Source organism: Apodemus sylvaticus, chromosome 4 (assembly GCF_947179515.1).
Source record: "Apodemus sylvaticus chromosome 4, mApoSyl1.1, whole genome shotgun sequence".
NCBI lineage: Eukaryota > Metazoa > Chordata > Mammalia > Rodentia > Muridae > Apodemus > Apodemus sylvaticus.
In genome coordinates, this window is record NC_067475.1 from 3,086,812 (window position 1) to 3,111,632 (window position 24,821).

Genomic DNA, 24,821 nt, shown 5'->3' on the forward strand with positions numbered 1-24,821 from the left:
AACATGGAAGAAGGGTTAGGAAAGAGACTACAGGCAAAATGCTGGAGTCTCAGATGTAGATCAGCCTTGTTGGGTTGAAGGGACTGGATTGAAAGAGTTCACATCTTGACAAGATCTTAGTACAGGTGTATGCATTAGGAATGTGTAAGCCGCATGGATACACTAGAAAACATAGCTTAACACACAGAAGCCCTGAAGAGTCACCAGGCTTAGGGCACGAACATTGCCTGCCAAACAGGTCAGCAGCAGTTCTTGGTAGGTAAGGTTGTTACTGAGGGCTGCATGGATCACGCTGTTCCTGAAACTGAGCATCACCGGTACTCACGCTGGCTTGGGACTGATCCTCCTTCATCACAATATAATAGCAAGAACACTATACCTGCCAGCTTGCTTCTACCTACGTCCTGCTAATGAAGCCAGCATTTCAAGACCTATGTTCTTATTGAAATTGAATCCTGTAATAAAGACTTGCATTTCATGCCTTAGTCTACAACTCAAATCCAGGAGCAGTGTCTATGGCTCTGAATTTGAATCACCAGCAAAACAGTTTGAACAAAAGCTTCATAAAGGACTAGGTCGCCACATAACAAGAGCAGTAATTATAATCTGGTACTTGTAAGAAATTATAGGGGATGAAGAAGGATACTCAGTGGATCTCAGTGTTGAAGCTGAAACTTTTAAAAATTCGTTTTATATCCTGATCACTCTCCCCCACTCACAATGTCCTCTAGTCCATCTCGCCTCCCCTTCTGCTCTGAGAGGGTGGTTCTCCAACCCCCAAAACCTCCAGTATCCTCCCACCAAGCACATCAAGTCTCTGCAGGGCTATGTGCATCCTCTCACACTGATGCCAGACAAGGCAGTCCAGTTAGGGGACCACACTCCACAGACAGGCAGGAGCTTTAGGGATAGCGCCCCTTCAGTTGCAGGGGACCCACATGAAGACTAAGCTGCACATCTGTGACATATGTGTGGCGGTGAGTTGGGGTGGGTGAGGCAGAGCTGCGACTTTTTAATAAGCAAAGAAAGTGACAGAAGAGCAACTACTGAGGTGAGCACGTCTCGTCTGTCAGACGTGGGTGTTTTCAGTGAAAAGTGGAACCTTACTCTCGGGGCCAACAGAGCTTTTCAGTATCTGATGCCTAAGAAGTCTAACGTAAAATCATGGAAATCCTTATTTTGGCTTGATGAAGACCTGGAAGAGTATTTTAGAAACATGATATGTAACTGTTAACAGCTACTTTGTTGGTTTTGAGAATCTTGAGTGTGATGAAAGGAAGAGTGAAGGGACAGTAATGGGGTGCACGGACAGTGGCTTTGTAACAAGAGTGGAGGATTTCAGCTTTCAGCTCTAACTGCACAGAGTAAAGGCAAGTCATTCTGTCATTATCACACACCAAGGAAGGAGCCGCACAGAGCATGGCTGACCTCAGGAGACCTGTCCACTGTCTCACCCATCACAGTGCTCCTTTCAGTCTAACCTATCTGTGTGGCATCCTCTACAATCCTCTGCAGTCAGTCCTACTATCACCCAAATTGCAAATATGTGTTCATATATCTATTTCTGGAGTTATTCATATTTCATTTATGCTTCCATTGCCTGAAACAAGATCGGAGCACATAATAGATGCCCAAGAAAGGCTCAAGGGAACAATTCAATTAAATGAAGAAATTGCCATTTCAATGCATACTTCAGTTTTACAAAATTGGCTCTCTTTTGAAGTAGGACACAGGCATATGTCCTGGGTCATAAACGGGTGTGTTTCCCTTTGTTAACCCAGTACGTTTTTATGGAACTAGGCATCAAATAAAATATGATGATAAGTGTGATAGACATGGCCCTGTGCTTACTTAATTCCACATACTCCTATATAAACTTCTATTTTGCCGTCTATTCACAATGCCATTTTCTTCCTAAAGCCCCACTTCAATTCACATCACCCTTTTTTCTTAAACACGACAAAACATTATCAATCATATATTTTTAAATTAACTAGTTTATAATTAAAACAACACACTTTTAAACATTTTTGATGTCACATAGCAATGCATGTCTTATTTTACTTGTGAATGAAACCATAGAATGGTTTTCTCCAGTGTAAAACAATGGCTACCTGCCTCCTCATCCAGGATAGCTACCACCATCAGAAAGGCAAAAATGGAGGGCAGTTAGCTAAAGACTAAGAGGTCTCATTCCTAACTTCACAAGTTCATGTCACCATTTATACCTCAGGGCAAGACTAGAATCTGTCTTTGCCTCTGCCTCTTATACTCTTGGTTCTGGGATTGAAGCACAAAAAGCAACATGTAGACGAAGACATGTAGTCTTCAAGAACAGATTATTCTGGCACTGATGAGATGGTTCAGAGGGTAAAAGCTCTTGCTGCCAGGGTTGAGAAGCTGAGTTTAGTCTCTGGGACCCACATAGTAAAAGGAGAGAACCAACTCCTGTGAATTGTACTCTGATTTCCACACTTGCTTTGTAAAATGGGAATGCTCACTTATACTCACACACATACATAAATAAAATATTAAAACATAAATTGTCCTGCCATTGCTCATTGACCTTACAATTGTAGAACACATCTAATATTATTAATAACAAGGGCAGAGGCTTATTGGACACATTTGAGAGGACACCCAGGCTTTGTCTCACACTTTATCTTCTAGCAGATCACATCAGACATCACACACAGGAAGAAACCCCTGCATGTCATAAAAGATATCACTGAAACAGACAATGAGTAGGTCAACGGCGCTAACAATAACCTAATTCTGTAAGATCACCCAGGCAGGGCTCCTCTGATTTGGTGAAGGGTGCTGCAGCTTGCTGAGGAGATCAGCTGATCAGAAGCTGAGCTGTGCTTTGGGAAGAAGCGCTCTGATTCGACTGAGAAGCCACTTGAGAGTTTGATCTGTTAAAAACGATCATTTGATGACTCTGCAGTTGACAAATTTACCATAGGGAGGAAGAGCCCAAGGCTATTTTAACTTAAAACCTTTGGGATTTCCAGTGCCTCCTGGGGGAAGCCTACACTCTCCCCACCCCTTCCCTCACTTCTTTCTTTCTTTGTTTTCTTTCTCTTGAGGGTAAGGGGTAGGCTCTTTGCGGTGAAGCTGTGCTCAGGATCATAGGCCTCTGTTTTTTCTGTTTTCAGATACATACTGAGCGCCTGTCACTCAGGCTTTTCCTCTGAAGACATAGGCTATCCTATCACCCCAAAACATGTGCAGAGGTTTCAGAACTAAGCCTGTACTCTTATACCCTCCTCCTCATGAAATACGAAATGCCACCTCCTGTCTCCGTCAGATTTTCTGCTCAGCTCACCTCCTTCCACAGAACAAGCACATTTACTTCCTTTCTCACCTACATGGGTTAAACCAGTGTTTTAACAAGAATGGTCTCTATTTTATCTTAAAAAATCCAGCAACTCTTTGTGTGTGATTTTGCGGATTCTTTAGATTTCATTTTAAATGGCTGGCTAGTCATTTCTCCACACTGCTAGTGTGGTCTGTTCTTCTGTAGAGTCCCTGTTTGTCATAGACATCATCACATGGGGTTTTCAGAGAGCTACCCGAGGCTGGCTACTCTTCAGGTAGGGAGGAAAGTGCACAGCTTGCATGGTGTGTGGACTCAGGGTCTCTCCTGGTTTTGGACACAAGATGTGGCCTAGGTTCTAGGTCATCCCACACCACCTGATTCCAGTGATCACTCCCAATCATTTTGGCTGAGCCTGGTTCTAGTGCTCACTGCCAAACACACTGGCTGCTTTATGCTGTCTTCTTCTTGTATTGTTCTAGGATTTAGGAAAGAGCAAATGTAACTGCAAAATATTTAGTTTTGGTTCATTATCAATTACTTGCCTGGGCATTCTTCTTAACTTACTCAACTAGGTTTGAATGGATGATTAAGATTCCTCTTGCACCCTTAGGTAGGATTACTTAAGTCGTATGATTTTTGCTTTTGCATGACAAAACTGGCCTCAACTTATGAATTCCTGAGGAAGTTACACTTGAGTGGGAATTGAACAATTTGTACCCAATTAGGCCTCATGCAAAGGAGAACTGTTGATGGGTACCCAGACTAGAGCATACATTAGACATAGAGACATCATGTACTATTTGGTAAGTCATCCAGACAGTATGACTCAGCCTCACTGTAGAGAGTTTGCTCAAATAATACCTTTCTCCTGTCTTAACCAATATCTATCCTTCACACCACCAGGATGCAGGCATATCTAGAGGTTCTGACTACACCTGTGCAACACACACCTGGATAAACCAGGCTTTCTCATACTTAACCTCACATCTGTGACACAGTGAGTACCTCCAGGGTCAGTAGTCTACCTCCTGTACTGTGAGATCTTCTAGATGTTGGTGTTAGGGAGCCACACCCCTGTAGTACAGTGCCTGTGTTGCAGAGCTAAAGACAGCCAAATTTTCAGGGTAGTTTGTACTCAGCAAACTATCATATCATGTCCTGTTCTTGGGCATGTAAGAGATTCACTTGCTATGTGATACTTTGCAAACAACTCTTAATTTGGCAGAGTGTAGCTCAATCTACAATCCCTACTACAGAGGGCTCCTCTGGTACTTAACAACGTAGTGCAAGGAGACACAAGGCCTCTGATTCCAACAACCTTCTCTGGTGTAGAAAAAATTAAGTTGATAAGTTCAGGTTGGTATATTTTTCTTATATTAAAGACCTTGGGTCATAGAAAAAAAAACTCCCAGTGTTTCAGATTTTTGTTTTCAAAATGTCCATCTGCATGGTTGGCAAACACATTTTTTTCCTAGAGAAATCCTCAGTGACAGTATTCTCTGTTGGCAACTTACGGGAGGATTGTTCATCTGGGCTAGAGGGTTCACTATGATAAAGAAGGGCCTGGACTCTGTGCATAGTTAGGGAGGGCCTCAGGTCATGGTGGGAGTGGGCGTAGAGGGGTCAGGCTCAGCTCTTGGTGCCCAGGGATTGTGGTGGAAGGCATTTCTATGGCAGTGCATCAGAAAACAAGAGAAAAGAAACAAAATCCCGGAGGTGTACCTTCAATGGCCTCTAGTGACCTAGCTCTGCAAGTAATCAGCACAGCCTTCCTTCCACACAGCCCCAAAGTAAGGTACCAAGTGTGCAGAACAGGAACCCATGGAAGACATTCAGACTCATACTGTAAAAGACTGTATGTTGTGTTGAAGTGAGGAGAAAGTAGGGGAAAAGTCACCCATTCCTCTCCACCCCCCTCATCCTGAGTACAGAATTGTCTTCCTAACTTGCTCCTGGCAACTGCTAAATGATTGTGTGTCAGACCTCTGTCCTTGAATCTCATTCTGCCAAAGTTCCTGCTATGTCATCCTGTCTCCTGAGCCTTAGTTACACTGTGGTTTTAAATGCAAATTCATCTGCATTATTGCCTTCATTCAGAAAGTATGTCCATTTGTAGATAAATACTTTTATCGACACATAGCCACAGGAAACTCTCTAAGACCATTACCTCTAGTTTGGGATAAAGAGAATTTTAAAATGCAATTAGCCAAACATAGACAAGCTCTTCTGTCTTCTTCTGTCTGTTCTAGTCATGGAAATAAAATCTCAGAGTTAGAATTTCTCCACAGCATCCCTCCATTTAGGCTTGAGGGTTTTTTTTCTACTCCCCCCAAACCAGAAGTAACTTATGTGGACATGCTAGCTCTGTTGTGAAGTATCTGTCAGTACAGGCTGCTTTACATGATCTTAAATGGTTCTCAAATTGGCATGGTCTGGTTATGCAGCCTTATGCATCTCAGGTTGGCTTGCAAACATTTTCTAAATGTGCCATACATATTTTACAGTGTGTGCATATGTGCCTGAAAAAGCAGTCTTCATTGTGTGAGATGTACACACACAAAATACAATATAAGTTGTCTTTGGTACTTCAGTACATAGGCTTGGGCTTGGGCCTTTAAGTCATCTTCTTGTTGAAAAACAAAAAAAGCAAAATAAGGCTTTACAGAGATAAAAATATAGTCCAGCTATGTCTCTAGGTCACCAATCATCCTGTGACTGAGCTGTGTCTTCATTGCTTGCATGGGAAGAGTTGGTAGAAATTTCAAAATGGCAAAGAAAAGGCAAAATTAAAGGAACTTTTAAGACTATATGCTCATGGAGTTTTGTGGCTGTGAAATTATTTAGGTTATTATGTAGTGTTTCTGAACATGGAGTCTTCAATGATGACATTGTCTTGTATATTATGTTTTATTCTTGGCCTCTTGTAGTAGGACTTTCCAAACCAAACAATGTTTTGTTCTAGAACAGATCAAGAGCTTCATAGGTTTTGATTGTGATAGCATTTTGCTTTTAAAAATATTTTTTTAATCTTCTGTGTTACTTTTGGCTTTTCAAATTCCAGGAAGGTAATGACAACCTAAGCTGTGGATCTGACGTATTCTTCCCCTCTTCATGTTTATGACAAACTTTTAGTTTCTCCTAATGATTTTCTAATAATTATCAGCATCTTTTGGTCATTGACAAGTCCTGATACAGTCTAAACAGTTTGTAGGGGAATCTGAGATTATCTAGCATATTCTTAAGCTACCTCTCCAGTCTGGTTCTGTCTGCTCCACCACATTTCACCAGAGACTCATGGGAAACCTCTCCATTTTCATTACAGTCAGCTTCCGTTTGGGTTGCAGTACTGTCTTTGGAACTGTCATTCTACTCCAATGCCCTTTGCTCTAATTGTTGGAATATTCCAGAACCCTAAGGAGCTCAGTTGCTACAATCCCTCATCTTTATATCCATGGATGTCGGTGATGGTCACATGGAGGTGGGAAGATTCCACGTTTCCACCCCTGTGCATCCTCCCTGAGATGCACCCTATGATATCTGCTGACCCCACCTTCCCCATTGTCACTGGTTTCAGTAGTCCTTCCCACCCCAACACACCACTTTTAGGAGAAAGGCTGTGTCTCTTGAAAGCAAGGGTTTTATTTTTATTTACTTTTCCTCAAGTGCTTGGTGATATTGGCCATTTATAACAGGGAACTAAATTAATAAATGTTTTACTTTCTACATTTCCATGAGGCTTTGCTACATGCTCAAGAAACAGAGGAGACAGCACTTTTGGGAGCTCAGAGCTGGGAATGCTGTCACCACTAAAGCATTTATGCTGCTAGACAGGAGAGTCCTGTCTCCTTGGTTCACTGTAAGGTCCTCATATACTAAATATACAACAAACACTCACAGAAGAACTATTAAAGAGGCAGTCTTGTCTGTGATTCTGTTTGACTATACAAGTGAAGAGAAGACTTTAATTATTAACTTCTGGGCAAGTTAGGAACAAGCTCCCATCTCTGTACCTGTTTTCTCAGCTGGCCATAGAGGGCACAGATTGCCTCCATTGTTTTGGGGCAAACCAGTACTAAGCACAGTTCTTGTCTAATGGCAAATATGCATAGGTATTTAAACAAGAAGAATCCACAATGCCCTTTCATGGCTCTAAGAGAAACATCAGCTTTTTGAAGCAGGGTCTTGTGCAGCAGAAGGAGGGTCTCATGCAGCAGAAGGTATAGAAGGTTGAGAAAGTATCAACTGCACAATTACTTCAGAACTGTCCATACATCTTCTATCTGACAGCAGAAGTTATAGACGGTTGAGAAAGTAGCAATCACACAACTACTTCAGACCTGTCCATACATCTTTGATCTCACTACTTTGCTCTCAGGAACCCAATCCAAGCTTGCACCTGTGATTCTCAGTGCCTTCCCTGGAAGACTTTGCAGCCTGGTTGCATCTCTCATGATCTTGCTCTGGCTGTCTCCCAATGAAAAGTCTATGCTTTGTTTTCTTTTTATCTTTCCTGGTGGCTTTGGCAGTGAGTGTACATGGAAAATACCTAATAAATAGCTGTTCTCTGTATGCCCACATAAAGAAAATTCAAAATACACTGAGTTTACCATTTGTGGCTTGCCTCAGTCTCATTGGCTTAGAGCATTGGCTGTTGCTATGCCAACCAGCTGTGTGCAGGGATTGGTGGGAGTTACAATGGTTTGAAGTAAACTCACATGATTCTTCAGAGGCCCTAGAAGGGCATGGTTACGTAACCACAGCAATCACCAGCCCTGCAACACAGCTCTGGAAAAGATTTTCTTTTGTCTGCATTTCACTTGGTCAGTTGTCTACCCACATGGCTCAAAATTCTTCCTGAGTCATTCATCTTGGACAAAGAGTCAACTAACTGGTCAGCTCTAGAATCTAGAGTAATTTGAAAAGGAAGTCTCAGGAAGGAGTCTCTCAGACGAGATTTGCCCTAGGGTGCATCTTTGGTACAGTTTTAATTGTTAATTGATGCAGGAGGGCCCAGCCTATTGTGAGTAGCACCATTCTCTTGGCTGGCAGTCCTGATGCATATGAGAAAGCAACAGAGCATAATCCTGCAAGTGAGTCAGCAAACAATGTCCCTTACAAATCATACTTCAAGTTCCTGCTTGAGGTCCTATCCTGACTTCCTTCAGTGGTGATCTATGAGCTGGAAGAAGAAACCAAACAAATCTTTTCTTTCCCTAAGATGTTTTTGCTTAAAGTATTTTATTACATCATCAGAAAAGGGACACTCAGACAGAATATAAAACTATAACTTATAAACATTGTGTTGTAGCTTCATATTCTCCTCAGTGCATGGAGTACTACACATAGTAGGTAAATTAATTTTGTGTAACTCAGTCAATTTATGTAAGCAATTATCTGCTCCTTGACAACAGTCACATTGGCTAATGATAATCTTCAGAGTCCCCTCATTCTTATGAGGTTGACATTAACAATACTCTTAGTGTGTACATGTTTGCAATAATGATGAGTTGTAAAATTTTAATTAAATCTTATTTTTCCTTATAGACTTTATTCCAAGAACATCACCCATTGTTTTACACTGCATCTTTTTAGTTCCTGCTTTCCCAGAAACCTTGACTAATGAAAGTCTTGTCTTCTGTTGAATTTCTTAAATATATAAAGGCACTCATGGGTTCTTATACTTTTTATGACTTCACCCATAAAATGTTCCTCTCCCTCAACCTTCAAATATTGGTTCTTTAGTGATGTGACTTCTAAAATGAAAAATATGGTGAGTAGGGAGGGAACTTGGCAACTAACACGACATGTTAGCCAATTCTCACCCTAAGAAGTGGCAGAAGATGTAAAGAAGAAGAGGTTAAATTATAAGGCCTGCAGTGTTGAGTGGTTCACACTATGAAATGGAGCTGGTTTATGCTTATGTCCAGTAACTTCTGACAGTAAACAGAGCTTGCATGTGGCTCATGGTTTCCTTGGATGAAGGTCAATGTATAGGCTTAGATTTTTAAAAACTTTAAAAAGGGTTCTTATAGGACTTAACCTCTCTTCTAGCCCACCACCCACCAGAGGTAGTGGAAAGGAAGGGTTAATAGGGCAAAGGGGGATGTGGACCTGTTTAGAAATAGATCTTTGGGATGATATCAATCTTCCTTGTCAAGATAGCAGCAGTTCAGTTCACACAAATCAGAAGGGATAGCTCCATCCACTTGCAAACACCATTCATGAATCAGCAAAGGCAGTTTGATTCTTTCCTCATGTGGGCATACAGAGAACAGCTCTTTATTAAGTATTTTCCATGCATACTTACTGCCAAAGAAACCTCAAGGCTCTGCCAATTAATTGTCTTGATCCATGGAAGTGAAAAGAAGCTGCAGTAACACCATCTGAAGTTCTTTGGTGTATTTCTCTCTATGAAGTCATGACATATGATAATCAGCAAAGAAGGCAAGGCAAACTAATGGCACTGTGTTTTCTGTGATGACCAGAGTCAGTAAAGCACAGCAAAGGCCAGCAAAGAATGGCAAGGTGAACCAATGCCACACAGCATTGTCCAGGCTCCTTTGGATTGTATTTATGCCTTCAAAACATGTGTTCTCTCAAGCATCCAGTCTAGCAAAACATCACATGCCCTTTTTCCAGGAAGCTTCCAGAAAAATGCCACATGTCTACTCTCACCAAAATATTCCCTCATAAGACAGGTTCCAGAAAAATATCACATGACACTACTGAATCTCAAAAGAAACCAGAAATTTCTATTTCAGTCTGGATTTAGTAACAGTAAGGGATGGCCCTGCCTTTGCAAACGTCTGCACTGAGATGCTGAGCCTCTGAACTCTTTTTAGATATTCAAGACTGAGGGTTTACAATGCTTTTGAGGAGGCATTCAGCTACATGTCCTGCATCAGACTCCTGACTCATTCCTGGCTCCTGCCTTAAGCTTTTACTCATAATTCATTTACTCACAGACCATGAAGAAAAGCCATGACCTTTTACAGGCTTGTTTTGCTGAGAGATGCCTCCTTCATATAATTAAAAAATGGGGCTTTTATACTTATACCAGAAAATATTCCTTCAAAAATGGCTGCTTTTCAACATGTGATCACACTATGCTTTCACTGGGCACTGATTGCATATATACACTAAGTGTTGGGTTTTGTGCCCATTGTTGAATGCAGAGAGACAGACCAGATCCATTCATGGCTTTAAGGAACTTACGCCACCAGAATAGAATGCTCTTCACTAGAAGACATTTTGTTATCAGAATTCTAGAGTAAAGACAAACTTAGAATCTAGTCTCCTTTGTTAAAGTATAACTATATCAGAACTCTAAGGAGAGAAACACATTTAGGACCCAGGCCCTGTAGAGGCCATACTTTATCCCACAGATGGAAGGCGACTAGGGTTGTCTGGCTTTGGGGTCTGGCATCCTTTCTTGCCTGCTGCACCACCCATGCTGACATATTTACTATCTTGTTTCAGGCATTTGCAGGCCTTGTTGTGTTTAATATTAAACATTAGTAAGTACATCTTAAAGTATTTGTAAATCTAATATGATAAAAATAATTTCTATCATGTAAGTTATCCAACAGACACATCTTTAAGGATTTTAAACTGTAAACAAAATATAAAATGAGCTTCTTCTGCATATCACGAGAGTGTAGAAATCTATGTTAGAGCATTAACTGCTGAAAATAATGCCTAAGAACTACTGTGAATATATGCCATATTTACTTCTTCTTGTGGAATTCAGCTTTGATCTTTTATCATCTCAAACACATGGCACCAGGAATAAGTCTTTCCCAAGCAGATAAAAGCAATAGCTGAAGAGCTATCGGACTGGTCCTATTGGGTTTTTCATGTAATCACGTGTGAGCAGGAATTTTATTTGTATCAGAGTAGGCATTGTAGCTCTGTGCTATGTGCCTGACTGATTCTTCTGTCTCTGAAGCACACATATGATGTCCAAAGTCAATATGGTGTGTGCGGCTCACACAGAAGATGTGGTTGTGTTTTGTGTGTGTTTTCAAGTGAAAGAGAAAAGCTTTGTTCTGTTATTCATGATGGAGGTCACCATGTAAGAAGTTAAATAATGGTAACGGGATTAAGAGACCTATATATTTTGGGGAGGGGAACTCAGGTGTGTCAATCTGGTTTAATTGCAGTGCTTTCTACTTCCCAGGAGAGCCGCCTCTAAGGGGTGTCCAAGAGTAATCACTCCTGAAAACAGAGCCAAATTTAAATATGTGTGTCCTAACACATTCTTCATTTCCCACAAAGTTTTACTACAGTTATCTTTAGAGGAAATAATTGGAATCATAATTTTTGAAAGGTATTTTCAAAGTTCCCTGTAAGTTTACTTGCAAGACTTGAAAGAATCAGACATTTTGGATTATTCTCAGAACTAGTCATCATAACAAGATTGGGGTTACATCATTGTACTTGGGTTAACTCTTTTAAAGAATATAAGAAGGGTGAAGATACCCTGGGTATTTCCTAACAATCTTGTTAGAATTTCCTTTGATGTTAGGCTATTTGTTGTCTATGATATTTAAACCACTATTTAGATATTCTCTAAGACACAGTGTGATTTTTTTTTATCTCTTAAAATGTTTAAGCAATATGGAATCTGTTTGCTTACAAAAAAACAGTGTCTTTATCCACAAGTACAAACTAGGAACACAATAACCAATCACAAATACAGCTTTCCATCAGGTAATGCTTTTATTCATATAGACCAACAATTTTTTAAAATTTCCACTTAACACTTAAAACAAGTCCCATCCCCATCTCTTTGATACAGTTAGTTGTACTGACCACAATGTGTAAGAAATGGCACCAGTGTCAGTTGTGGAGCTTCTTCATGTATTGAAAGCTCCAATCAAATTGGTATGGTTCAGAGTGCTCAATGAGATCCACAAATTGACTAGTTCAATATCCTTAATTGGTCATTATACATTTGTGTATTTTTCTTAAGACTTCCATAAAGCAATTTCTTTTTTTTTTTAATTCTCAGGGAATAAGATGAAGTGTTACTACCAAAAATGCTAAGGATATTTTCTAATGTCAAGCACTATGAAATCTCTTATAGGACCAAGCAAATCATAAGTTGAGTCTCAGCACAGAAGCTGAGGGCCTCACTATGGAAAGGACCTAAAATAGAAGTCCGTGTGACAGTTCCTCTGCAGGGACTTGTTGCATGAAAAAATGTGGTGAGAAGAAAAGGGTGAGTATGGAAAGACTGAACCTGAGAGGTTGGGAGAAAGGTGGTCCATGATCAAAATCTCCACCAGGGACAAACAGTTCATGACTGAAAGCTCCACCAGAAACACACACGCTCACTTTGGTTCCCTGTAATTACTAATTACAACATTTCATGCTGGGCATTCTGAGTTCCTACCCATTACTAGGTAGGTTACTAAACTGTATAAACCTACTAAGTGCAATAGTGTTGAAAGTCCTTTAAAAAACACCTATTCTATTGAATTGCACATGGATGGATGTTAAATGTTTAGACAGAGGATTCTGACCATAATGAGTATATTTTTATATCTGCATAACTGAATTGTGAAAAATAGATTTCAGCTATTTAAGAGTAAAAGCAAAATTTATAGAAGAAAAATAAGTTTTCACGTCTTCTTTGGTGCCAGTTTGTCTGAGGATGTTGCTTCTCATTTACTTTACTATGGTATAGAGACCAGGGGTCATTTCATAGGTGGTGAGAAAAAATGCTTGTAAAACTAGACTCTTAGTTCATATTATATTTACTAGGAGACAAATTATTTGTGTTAAGTACAAGGGTAAAAGAGATGTCACATCACAATTACTAAACTTTAAAGTAGGGCCTTAAAGCATATTACAAACAAAATATTCACTTCATTTGTTAGTTCTGTCATTATATACTACTACTACTTCTTCTTCTTCTTCTTCTTCTTCTTCTTCTTCTTCTTCTTCTTCTTCTTCTTCTTCTTCTTCTTCTCTCCTTCTCCTTCTCCTTCTTCTCCTCCTTCTCCTTCTTCTTCTTCTTCTCCTCCTTCTCCTTCTTCTTCTCCTCCTCCTCTTCCTCCTCCTCCTCTTCCTCCTCCTCCTCTTCTCCCTCTATTCTTCTTAACAAAATAAACTCATGTAGAAAGTTTCAAATATAAAATAATTAACAATAACAAAATCCTGAAGTACTATGGACCTCAAATTTCTACTTACATAAAAAAGTTATTAATACCTTTGAGTTTCTGTGAGTTTGAGAGTCAGTATTTATGCCCATCCTCCTTTATGTATAAATCAGCTTGTAAAAACCTCTGAGACTAGTGTGTGATTCTTAGACACTGATAATTGGGACTTTGAAGGAGAAAACGTCTCTCTTTAGTTGTTGTCATTTATCTAGGATCATTTCCCTCTGGCTGTCAAAGGGGTGGACTTATTGCTCCAGAGTCACCTGTATTCCTTAGGACATGGTCTCATGTCTCTCTTACAAGTTCCCTGTAGCTTTAGTCTTTAAGTTTGGCCACCAATAGAGGAGAGATCCATTTTTAAATGCACTCATGAGAGGAAGAGGCTCTCTCCCTATTTTAAAGTTAACTAGGATGTTTATAATTACAAGGAAACCATAATCCAAACCATACAGCCATGTGGAATTGCATCCTGGCAACAAATAGAGTGGGTAGTAGTGTGAACCTACAGAGAGGAACAGCTAGGCCTATAGAATCCAGAGCTGATCAAACCATGGGCAGACCACCTATGCTGATGTAAGAAGCCCTGGTCATAACATAAACTTGATGTGATGACACTTGTGAGGTAGAAGAAAGATCAGAATCTGAATGTCATCATCTTCTTCATAGCAAGTTCCAGGTCAGCCCGGGGTATATGAGATGTCATTGGCACACAGTAGGTCTTGGTTCTCAGTAGGAAGTTTGGCAATAGACTGTCAGGTATGAGGAATTCTTTCTATACCAGGAGGTCTCAACACCTAAGAAAGTGTGGCAGGGCAGATGTTCTTACGACTCAAATAACACTCCATAGCCAAGCTATATTTATCATTCATGCTTTCTACAAACCCTTCCTCACTGATGAAAATCTATCAGAGACTCGGATCAAGACTGATGCTTTGCTGGAAAGAAACAATTATCAGTGTCTTACAAAGCCAAACTTACTCTGCCCCACTGCAATCCATGTATATGGAGAAAGAATGTCTCCATATACATACAGTTTGCACAGAGTTCAGAGAGGAAGTTTGATTTGAATCCCACGAACCCACATACGTAATATGACCATGTCTGAACTCTATTCAGTGAGGAACTAACTAATCCTGGTCAGGCCACAATTATGTTCAGTTTTCTAACTTCTTTGTGGTCAGATAGCAAATATAGATGACACAAGAAATAAGCCACTGCGGCAAATTTGAGCAAACAGAATTTAGAACGAGTGATAGAAAGCTTAGTCAAGCATAGTGCTCACAGTACAAAAGGCAGAATCAGGACAGAAACATCGAGCATTTCCCAGAGGCCTGTGATTGAATATGAGGGTCATATATATCCTCTGGCACAGCACTCCCTCCTCTTCCCCCAGTGATCACAAACCTACAGCTCAAGGATGCTTGCTTTGGAGCACTTGTTATTCACAGCAGCTACTAAAATGTCCTACCAGCGTGAAAGAGAGGAAATCCCTCAGTTTACTTCATCCCCCCAAGGTTGCTTTCTGATTGCCTTCTATTGGGTGGAAAAGGGTACACATACACACACACACACCACATGACATACAACACACACATGAAACACAATACACACATGATATACAACACATACATATACACATACGCACATATCACATATACACATGACACACACAACACACATACATATACACAAACACACACACATGTCACATATACATGATACACCACACAAACATACATACACACAAATATATACATACATACATACAATGTCACATATACATGACACACAACACAAACATACATACAAATGACACTCAGGCAATATACATATACACGTACAGACACACCCGTATACAAAACACACATGCATACACACAGATACATACACAATATACACATATGACACTATGACACACACACATGACACACACTACACACATTCATGCACACATAGATACACACATGACACACTATACATGACATACCACACAAACATACACACACACACACACACTCTCCTAAAAATCTTTTTTTCCTGCAAAACTTCAAGTCTGTCTTGGTACCTAGGTCATCCTTCCATTTCAGCTGCTCTTCAACATGTTCTGGCATGAATAGAAGAAGGATGGAATGAAGGAATGAAATTCGGATCCTGGTGTTCCTATCATGTAAAGTAACAGTACATAAACCCCACAGAGAGAAATATGAAATAAAGCCAAATCGTCTTATGTAGAGGAAAACGTGGCCTTCTTTAGAATTGTTGCTTTTGATTATAACAGTGATTTCTTAGTCACCAGGACAAATCAGCTCATAATTTATTTCGAGAAGTTAAATTAGAAGACAATGCAGTGCTCTGTAGGTGGCATTTTATCTCCTACTAATAAACGCTCTTCCCAAATGTGAAATATGCTTTCGATGATAGAGTTCTGTAAGCAAGCAGAAAATTATGTAAATCTGATTTTCTTACAGTGCGCTCCCTGTCTCTTTAAGCTTACCAATCCAGCTCCAGGTTTATTAACAAAAAAGTACTGCATCCAGGATGCATTTGCTTTGCAAACATTCAGAATGACAACAGGTATTTTTTGAGGTGTAATTGAAAAATTCCTATCTGTTTTCAAAAGCTAACAAATCAATAGTTGTGTTAGATGAAAAAAAAAAAAAAACTACCCAACCAAACCAAAACATAACCTCTTAACTTATCATAGGCTTAATTGCCTCTTATAATGGGAAGCAAGATAATGGGACTTCAATAAACACAGCAGCGCCTGCTTGAAAACCACGATCAAAGAAGTGCCAGCCAGGAGCTGTGCTCAACTTCTTCCCAGCTCCTGTTCCCTCAGGCTCATATTTAACCTGTGCTTGCTGTCCTAGTTTATCTGAAGTGTCACCCTTGCCTGGGCAGAGGCACACATACAGAATCCGGTCTCCTTCTGAGCCTCTGCTCTCTGTGGTGCTCCCTGAAGACATCCAAGTCCCTGGTAGAGTGGAGGAGATCGACTGGGAGCCAGAGACTCAAGCTTACACCAGAGAACACAGCAGACAGATGGCTCTGTCCTCAGGCTGCCTTTTCCCTGGACAGGGTCTTTTGATGCTGATGTCAACCCATTCAATTTAATGCTATTTTGGAGCTGCGCTGTCATATTCTAATTGATTTTAGTATATGTCTCTCATCTTCTGTGTTCTTCTAACACCAACTTCCTACTGTGTATTGACAGAAAAGCAGAGAAACATTTTTTCCTTTTCTATGAAGAACTGAGCAGATACATTAATCAATTAATTTAAACTACCCTGAAATTGCCAGCTTTTCTTTAGGTAATACAAATATGTAATGTTTCCCATGCTGGTGACTACTGGGTTAAGAAAGCCAATGTTCTAATTTTGGTGTTACCAGTGTAGTTAAATATGAGTTAAAGAAAAGGTTCTTGTTTGGTAAACTCAGAAAGCAATACATATAAATTTGGCTTCATTTTAAGGAATTGTGCCAACTATAAAATGAGATTGTGATACTCTAATCTGAACATTCTGGAATTTAAAGCAATAGACAGATAAAGCACAGGCATGTACAGAAAAAGTAAAGACAGAACATTGAGTTAGGTATGATGTGAACTGACAGAGACAATGACTTACAGATAACAGTAGAAAGCAATTGTACATGGGACTCAGAGACAGCAACATCAGACCCCCCCCCCCACACCACATATGTGTAACACATATACATACACATTCAATACACACATTCAAAACACACATTACACATGCATAATGCATATAAATACACACTCAACACATACATAGTCACACAAAAATACTCATACACACACAGACCACACATGCATAACACATATACATATACACTCAACGCACACATATTCTCAACACACACATATTCTCAACACACACATGTATAACACATATATGTATGCACTTAACATATACACATACAGTCACACACACACATACACATACATACATACCACACATGCATAACCCATATACATACACACTCAATGCACACAAGGAAATACACATACTTTAGCTTGGGCAAAGGGGCGACTGGGACCCACAGCCATGGCTGAGGGCAAGATGGACAAGTCCAGAATGTGACTCACAGGATAGCCTTCCAGAACATGGCAGGAACCTCTCAGGTTCACTGCAGAAGGAAGAGTGGGAAGGCTGGCTCTGATAGCCTTCTGGCAAGGGTCCTGGAAGCTGAGGGCCAGGTCTGTTCTGTTGGTTTAAAGTTTCCCACTGGCTGCCTATACAGCCTGTGCTAACTCTGTCTCAAAAGTATGCATGCGTTGTCACTTTTCAAGCCAGCAGTTCACAAACACACAGATAAACTGAACCCAACTTATCTTCATTAGGATGTAACCTTTACCTTATTCAGGTAAGTAGAGATCAACTTTAACAACCCTGGGTATCAGGTACAATGTTAATAGACTTGTAGCAAAGAGAAGATGTAGGGAGATGGATTACTGGTTCAGGCATTCGGAACAGACTAACCAGGCAGCTGGTTCTTACAGAAAGTATAAACTCAAATACTAGTCTAAGAAATCTGCATATATGTATTTATTCCTCAAAATCCCATGTATACACAGGGAAAATGGAGACATGTAGATCTCAGATTTAACCCAGACATTGTAGTTTGGAGATCTCTGTCTTTTAAGACTCTATCTAGTCAGGCCTCATGAGGAGAAGCAGAAAATATTAAAACCTTAAAAAGTTGGAATAAGATTTGCTTTTTGTACCACTCCTATTTTTTGTGATAAAAATAACCCTGGCAAGAAGTAACTGTGGGGTGTCATAATGACTGGAATGTGAAGCTGTTGGTCACATCACACTCAGAACATGGAGCAGGGGAAAATGCATGTGTGCCTACTTGCTTGTGCTTGTATCAGTTTTCTCATGCTGCTACAGTCCTGCATTATCCACGTAGGGAATGGTGCTGCTCACAATGAGCTGGATCTTCTTACATCAATGAACTTAATTAAGACAATCTGTTAGGGGCCATAATGGGGCAAGCTAATAACTAGCAGGTGATCATCCTGAAATGAACTGCTTCAAATTATTATATAATCTGTAACAGGTGTGCCGTTATTAGGCAAGGCTGTAAGGGATTCATTTTAGGAAAGATTCATGCTATTAATATGCTTTTCCCATTATTATTAAACATATATAACAATCACTAAGTAATAGCACACCCCTTTGGAGCAGATCTCTGCAGATCCACAAAGATCTACTGTCTTATTGTGATGCTATATAGACAAATAGATGACTTCAGTCTTAATGATGATCCTATAAGAATTCCTAAAATTTTATCTGTGATTATTAAGCTCTCTTATACTTAAGAGAGACTGCTACTAGGTCCTTTTCTGATAGTCAAAACTGCGATGAGAACTCTTCCAGTCTCCCAGGTGTCACCAGTTAATTGCTCTTAGTAACCAGACTTTCTCCTACTCAGCGCATTCTAAGAGGTTGTAAAACAATTAACCAAAGGTCATAAAATGGAACTAACAATTTATTATAGGTGCTAGGACAGGAGATAAAGTATTGACTGGGTTTATCTATACAAAACTTCATTAATAACTTAGTTATGATTTTTTTTAACCTTCAGTGAACCTGTGAAGCTGAGACAGGTGATGGATGTTTAGCCAGATTATTCCTAATGGATATGCATGTAAACATTCTCTGTTGTAAACTTCTATTTCAGTTTATGATTTGATTTTTTGTGATGAACTTTGTAACATGTGATCATGTATTCTAACATGTGTTCATGTATTCTGAAAGATGTTTAAGTGCTGAAGACAAATAGAAGAATCAGAACTGAGGTGAGAGAAACCGAGTTGAGAAGAACTAAGCTGTGAAAGTAAACTGAGTTGTGAAGTTTTTTGACAGAACACCTTTCAGACAGAACTGAACTCAAGAAGAGCCTAGAAGTATTGGTACTTTCTCCCAAAGTATAGCTTTGGGAGAAAAGGCATTGAGAGTAAGAGCATTGCTGTGACTTCAGACAGAAAAGAACAAGATTACAGGGAGAATTCAGAGTGGAGTAACTTAGAAACTACAGATAACATAAAAATACTAAGAGAGCAATGTGCGGAATGCAGAGGCAAAGAGAAAAAAGAAGAATCTGCAGAGAGCAGAAGGAGCAGGCCGGCTTACCATGGGACAGGACAGGTACTTTCTTAATAACAAGGCAGGCTTAGTCTTATTAAAAGGAACAAAGCTTTTTTCTTACAAATGTAGGCTTAATTCATTTAGCATTAAAAGGGTGGAAGCTTTTTCTTTCTCTATGCAATAAAGATTGTAGCTCATTTTTCACCCAGAATGAGTGAGTTCTTTCTGCACCTGGGCTTGGTCTTTTGCTCCATATGCATATATAAGTATGGATGTGTGTGTGGGTATGTAATTGTGATAATGTATGAATGTGTGTGTGTGTGTGTGTGTGTGTGTGTGTGTGTGTGTATGTATGTTGCTGTGAGAATGCATGCAAGCTGGGCCTAACTAGTTTGAACGGAAATGTATAAATGAGCATGCCTGAATCTGTATATGAATTTGTAAGATTATGCATATTTACTTATGTAAAAGTGCTTCCTTTTTAAGTGTTATTCTCTTCTGGTTCAATAGTTTACTGTTCCAAACTTCCCCCTAGCCTAACAAGCAAGAGGCATCTGGACAAAAGGAAAAGGGCTCTATCAATTAATCCTTTACTGCTATTTTAGGATGAGTTGCTAAGTGCCTCAGAGGAACACAGAAGGCAGGTCAGTTACAATAGCATAGTAACTTAGACTTAGATAAGTAAATGTTTTATTATACAGCAACCCTAAATATCTTGTAAGACAAAATGCTGCCCCCGAATTTCATAAGACAAAGTCTTACCCTCCAATGACTCTCTTCCCTCTCCGCTGTCTGGGTTGCCCCCCAGCAAGAATCCACCACAGATATGCCCACAAGCCAACTCAAGGTATGTAATCCCTCATTGGGACTTTTATCCCAGGTCCTTCTGGGATTTTCAAGTTGACAAAGATAATCATTGGGTAATTTTGAAAGTTTTTCTTCAAAAAATGTGTGGACTAAGTTTTCTGATACAAACAAATAGAATCTTTTTATTTCCAATGAATTTAGATTCAGTTAAAAATCAATGTCCTAAGGAAAAACAAACCCACAGTTAGTATTTAGATTGGTTTATGTTGGAAGCACATGGCTTTATGAGCTGTCATAGTTTGCAGAAAGTACAATTAAGACCAAAAGGAATGATCTAAGAGTTAACCTCAAAGTCTAAATTGCATTTTATCTTAATTCAAATACTCATTGGATTTCAGGATAAAATCCTCACTCATGAAAGGCTGTGTGAAACTTCTCTTTGATGACAGCCTAAGCTACCACCCAGAGCCATCAGCCTCCACACAGTCTGTTCAGAGAATCACCCATCTGTTAGGTCCTCTGGTCAGTTCAGTCCATTTTCTCCTCACCCTGGGAACTTTCCAGCCTGTTCCCAACCATAGTTCACTCTTTTGTAGCCAGGAAAATGGTAGCAATTAAAATGGAGAACTCATCATTGTGACAGGCAAAGTAGCCCTTCCATTTAAGGACCACTGCTTTGTGATACAGCACCTCAGAATATTTTCCCTTGGTCTGAGAAGATGGCTTAGTTGGTAAAGTCCTTGCCTTGCAAACACAAGAACATGATTCCCAGAATTTCCATTTTAAGAAGGTGTTCAACAAGAGCACTAAGAATTATTCTAGAATCTCATTGGGAGTATATCACTGTAAATGGATGAAGGATAAAAATATATTAAGAGTAGGGTCTATATTTACTTGAAAAAGATTAATCAGTAAGATCATCATTGAACCTTATGATTCCTTGTCTATGAAGTGTGCAGCCTAGACTAATTTATAGAGACAGGAACTTAGTGACCTGATGCTTAGGGTTAGGAGCAATGAGGTCTTAGGGTCATTTATAAGGAAACTGGTTTTTTTGCAGATGGTGTTCTGAATTTAGTGCTGGGGATGTTTATATAGATTCATGACTAAATTCACTGAATTTTGTATTTTTAGTGGGTGAATTATACATGCATTATACCTCAATAAAACCATAGCCCCATGGAAAACTAGTAGCCAGTTCTTCTCCATCAGAAATCACAATTATGGTGGGAGCACAAGTTCCAAAGAGCAGGTGCATGAGCTTAGCACATCTGAGAAATCATGTAGAACATTTACAGACTTTTGGTCTACTTGGTATTGATGGACCATTATGTCCACACAGTATTCACATTTTGACTGGAGGAAATGTGAGTGTTAGGGTGCAGCCAAACATAAAATCTTTGGAAAGGGGGTTGGATTTAATTAAAGGGTTTGTTTGACACATCCTCAAAGTGTTGACCAACCCAGGGATTACTGATTAAAATTAATGATGACTTCCTATCAAATTAAGAGTAGGAGAATGTGTAGTTCATTCACTCTTTAATTATATTTTATTCTTATCTTTTTTTGTGGTACTGGGAATGGGTCCTTAGCTCTGTGTATGACAGCTTTTTTTTTTTTTTTTTTTTTTTTTTTTTTTTTTGTGGTACTGGGAATGGGTCCTTAGTTCTGTGTATGACAGTCGAGCACTCTGAATCAAATTATCTTCTCAGCTTTGAATATCCCTTTCATCCAACAATAGTCTTTCAGTTGTGGGCAAGATTCTTAGTCAGTCGGGTCCTCCTTTGGAAATGCTTTCTCACAGAGGCTGCATGCCTTGCAACACATGGCTGTTCAGTCTAGTTCTTGTAACTATGGTTACTGATCTGGGCTTCTAACAAGCCAGATACTAAACCATATTACACAATGAGGATCATTGGTAACAGATAAAGCCATGTAAACTGTTTGGAGAGATTTGAAGATGAATAAGTATGTCTTGCCAAGTCTTTAGTCAAAGACTACTAGGCTGGCAGTGTACAAATATAATATTTCTGGGATCCTAATACCTGGGGGGGGGTCATGCTCAAATTTGGCATGGGGAAATTAATGGATCTTTTGCAAAGATACTTAAGTCTGCATCTTATGAGAGAATCCATCAGCCCCAAGCCCCTTTTCCAGTGTGAAGCATTTCTATCCATTTATGAGGGTACTTCAAGTGTAATGAATTCCAGCACCTTCATTTTTTTATGTTGTATTGAAACAGTACTTTAGATAATAATAAGCTTCCTAAACAAACATAATCAGCTCCTCATCCCACTGAAAAGGGGGGGGGGTGAAGAACTGCTTTCAAGGCAATAAAGACTTCTGCATGTATGTATTTTTATTTTATTTCATTTTTTCAGGTTCAAGAATTACAGAATCACAAAAGAATTTTTATAGTGTCTTGAACCAGACCCCATGGTCCTTAGTTAAGAGTCTGTCATGAACTGGTCTCTATCTAAGCTTACAATTGTGGTTGACAAGGAAGACTAAAAATTCCATACCACATTTTACAAGAAAAATGAGGCCATGTAATTATGAGATAACTGATCTTAGTGTTTTCTTGGTTAAAGCCTGAGTGTGTTGATTCCAAATGGTGCAATGGCTTGGCTGAGCAGTGATGGTAGTGGAGTGGAGTCAATTTGCACAGGAGTGAGAAGCAGTGATGGCCAACGACACACATGGACAGCATGGAGTCTCATCTTCACATAGGTTATCACTAACAATAGAATCAAAGCACCCACATCTTTTTCCAAGAGAATATATCCACAAATTCCACTTTTCTTCATTCTTGATTGTGTTCCAGTTTTTTCTTTACTAATTTTATTTTTTTGATATATTTTTTATTTACATTTCAAATGATTTCCCCTTTTCTAGACCCCCACTCCCCGAAAGTCCCATAAACCCCATTCTCTCCCCCTGTGCTCCCACCCAACCCTTCCCACTTCCCCGTTCTGGTTTTGCCAAATACTGCTTCACTGAGTCTTTCCAGAACCAGGAGCCACTCCTCCTTTCTTCTTGTATCTCATTTGATGTGTGGATTATGTTTTGGGTATTCCAGTTTTCTAGGTTAGTATCCACTTATTAGTGAGTGCATATCATGATTCACCTTTTGAGTCTGGGTTACCTCACTTAGTATGATGTTCTCTAGCTCCATCCATTTGCCTAAGAATTTCATGAATTCATTGTTTCTAATGGCTGAATAGTACTCCATTGTGTAGATATACCACATTTTTTGCATCCATTCTTCTGTTGAGGGATACCTGGGTTCTTTCCAGCTTCTGGCTTTTATAAATAGGGCTGTTATGAAGATAGTGGAGCATATATCCTTATTACATGCTGGGAATCCTCTGGGTATATGCCCAGGAGTGGTATAGCAGGATCTTTCGGAAATGAGGTGCCCAGTTTCCTGACAAACCTCCAGACTGATTTCTAGAGTAGTTGTACCAATTTGCAACCCCACCAGCAGTGGAGGAGTGTTCCTCTTTCTCCACACCCTCTCCAACACCTGCTGTTTCCTGAATTTTTAATCTTAGCCATTCTGACTGGTGTAAGGTGAAATCTCAGGGTTGTTTTGATTTGCATTTCCCTAATGACTAATGAAGTTGAGCATTTTTAAAGATGCTTCTCCACCATCCGAAGTTCTTCAGGTGAGAATTCTTTGATTAACTCTGTACCCCATTTTTTAAATAGGGTTGTTTGGTTTTCTGGAGTCTAACTTCTTGAGTTCTTTATATATATTGGATATTAGCCCTCTATCTGATGTAGGATTGGTGAAGATCTTTTCCCAATTTGTTGGTTGCCGATTTGTCCTTTTGATGGTGTCCTTTGCCTTACAGAAACTTTGTAATTTTATGAGGTCCCATTTGTCAATTCTTGATCTTAGAGCATAGGCTATTGGTGTTCTGTTCAGAAACTTTCTCCCTGTACCGATGTCCTCAAGGGTCTTCCCCAGTTTCTTTTCTATTAGCTTCAGAGTGTCTGGCTTTATGTGGAAGTCCTTGATCCATTTGGATTTGAGCTTAGTACAAGGAGACAAGGATGGATCAATTCGCATTCTTCTGCATGCTGACCTCCAGTTGAACCAGCACCATTTGTTGAAAAGGCTATCTTTTTTCCATTGGATCTTTTCAGCCCCTTTGTCGAGGATCAAGTGGCCATAGGTGTGTGGGTTCATTTCTGGATCTTCAATCCTGTTCCATTGATCTGCCTGCCTGTCACTGTACCAATACCATGCAGTTTTTAACACTATTGCTCTGTAGTATTGCTTGAGGTCAGGGATACTGATTCCCCCAGACTTTCTTTTGTTGCTGAGAATAGTTTTAGCTATCCTGGGTTTTTTGTTGCTGAGAATTGTTTTAGCTATCCTGGGTTTTTTGTTATTCCAGATGA

At 39.6% G+C, this 24,821-nt stretch overlaps 1 protein-coding gene across 1 annotated transcript in view; it reads right to left on the reverse strand.

The window, feature by feature from the left end:
- The window catches only part of Negr1 (neuronal growth regulator 1), a 779,863-nt gene that overhangs the window by 4,147 nt on the left and 750,895 nt on the right, over positions 1 to 24,821 (reverse strand). The gene's annotated exons all lie outside the window — the stretch shown is intronic.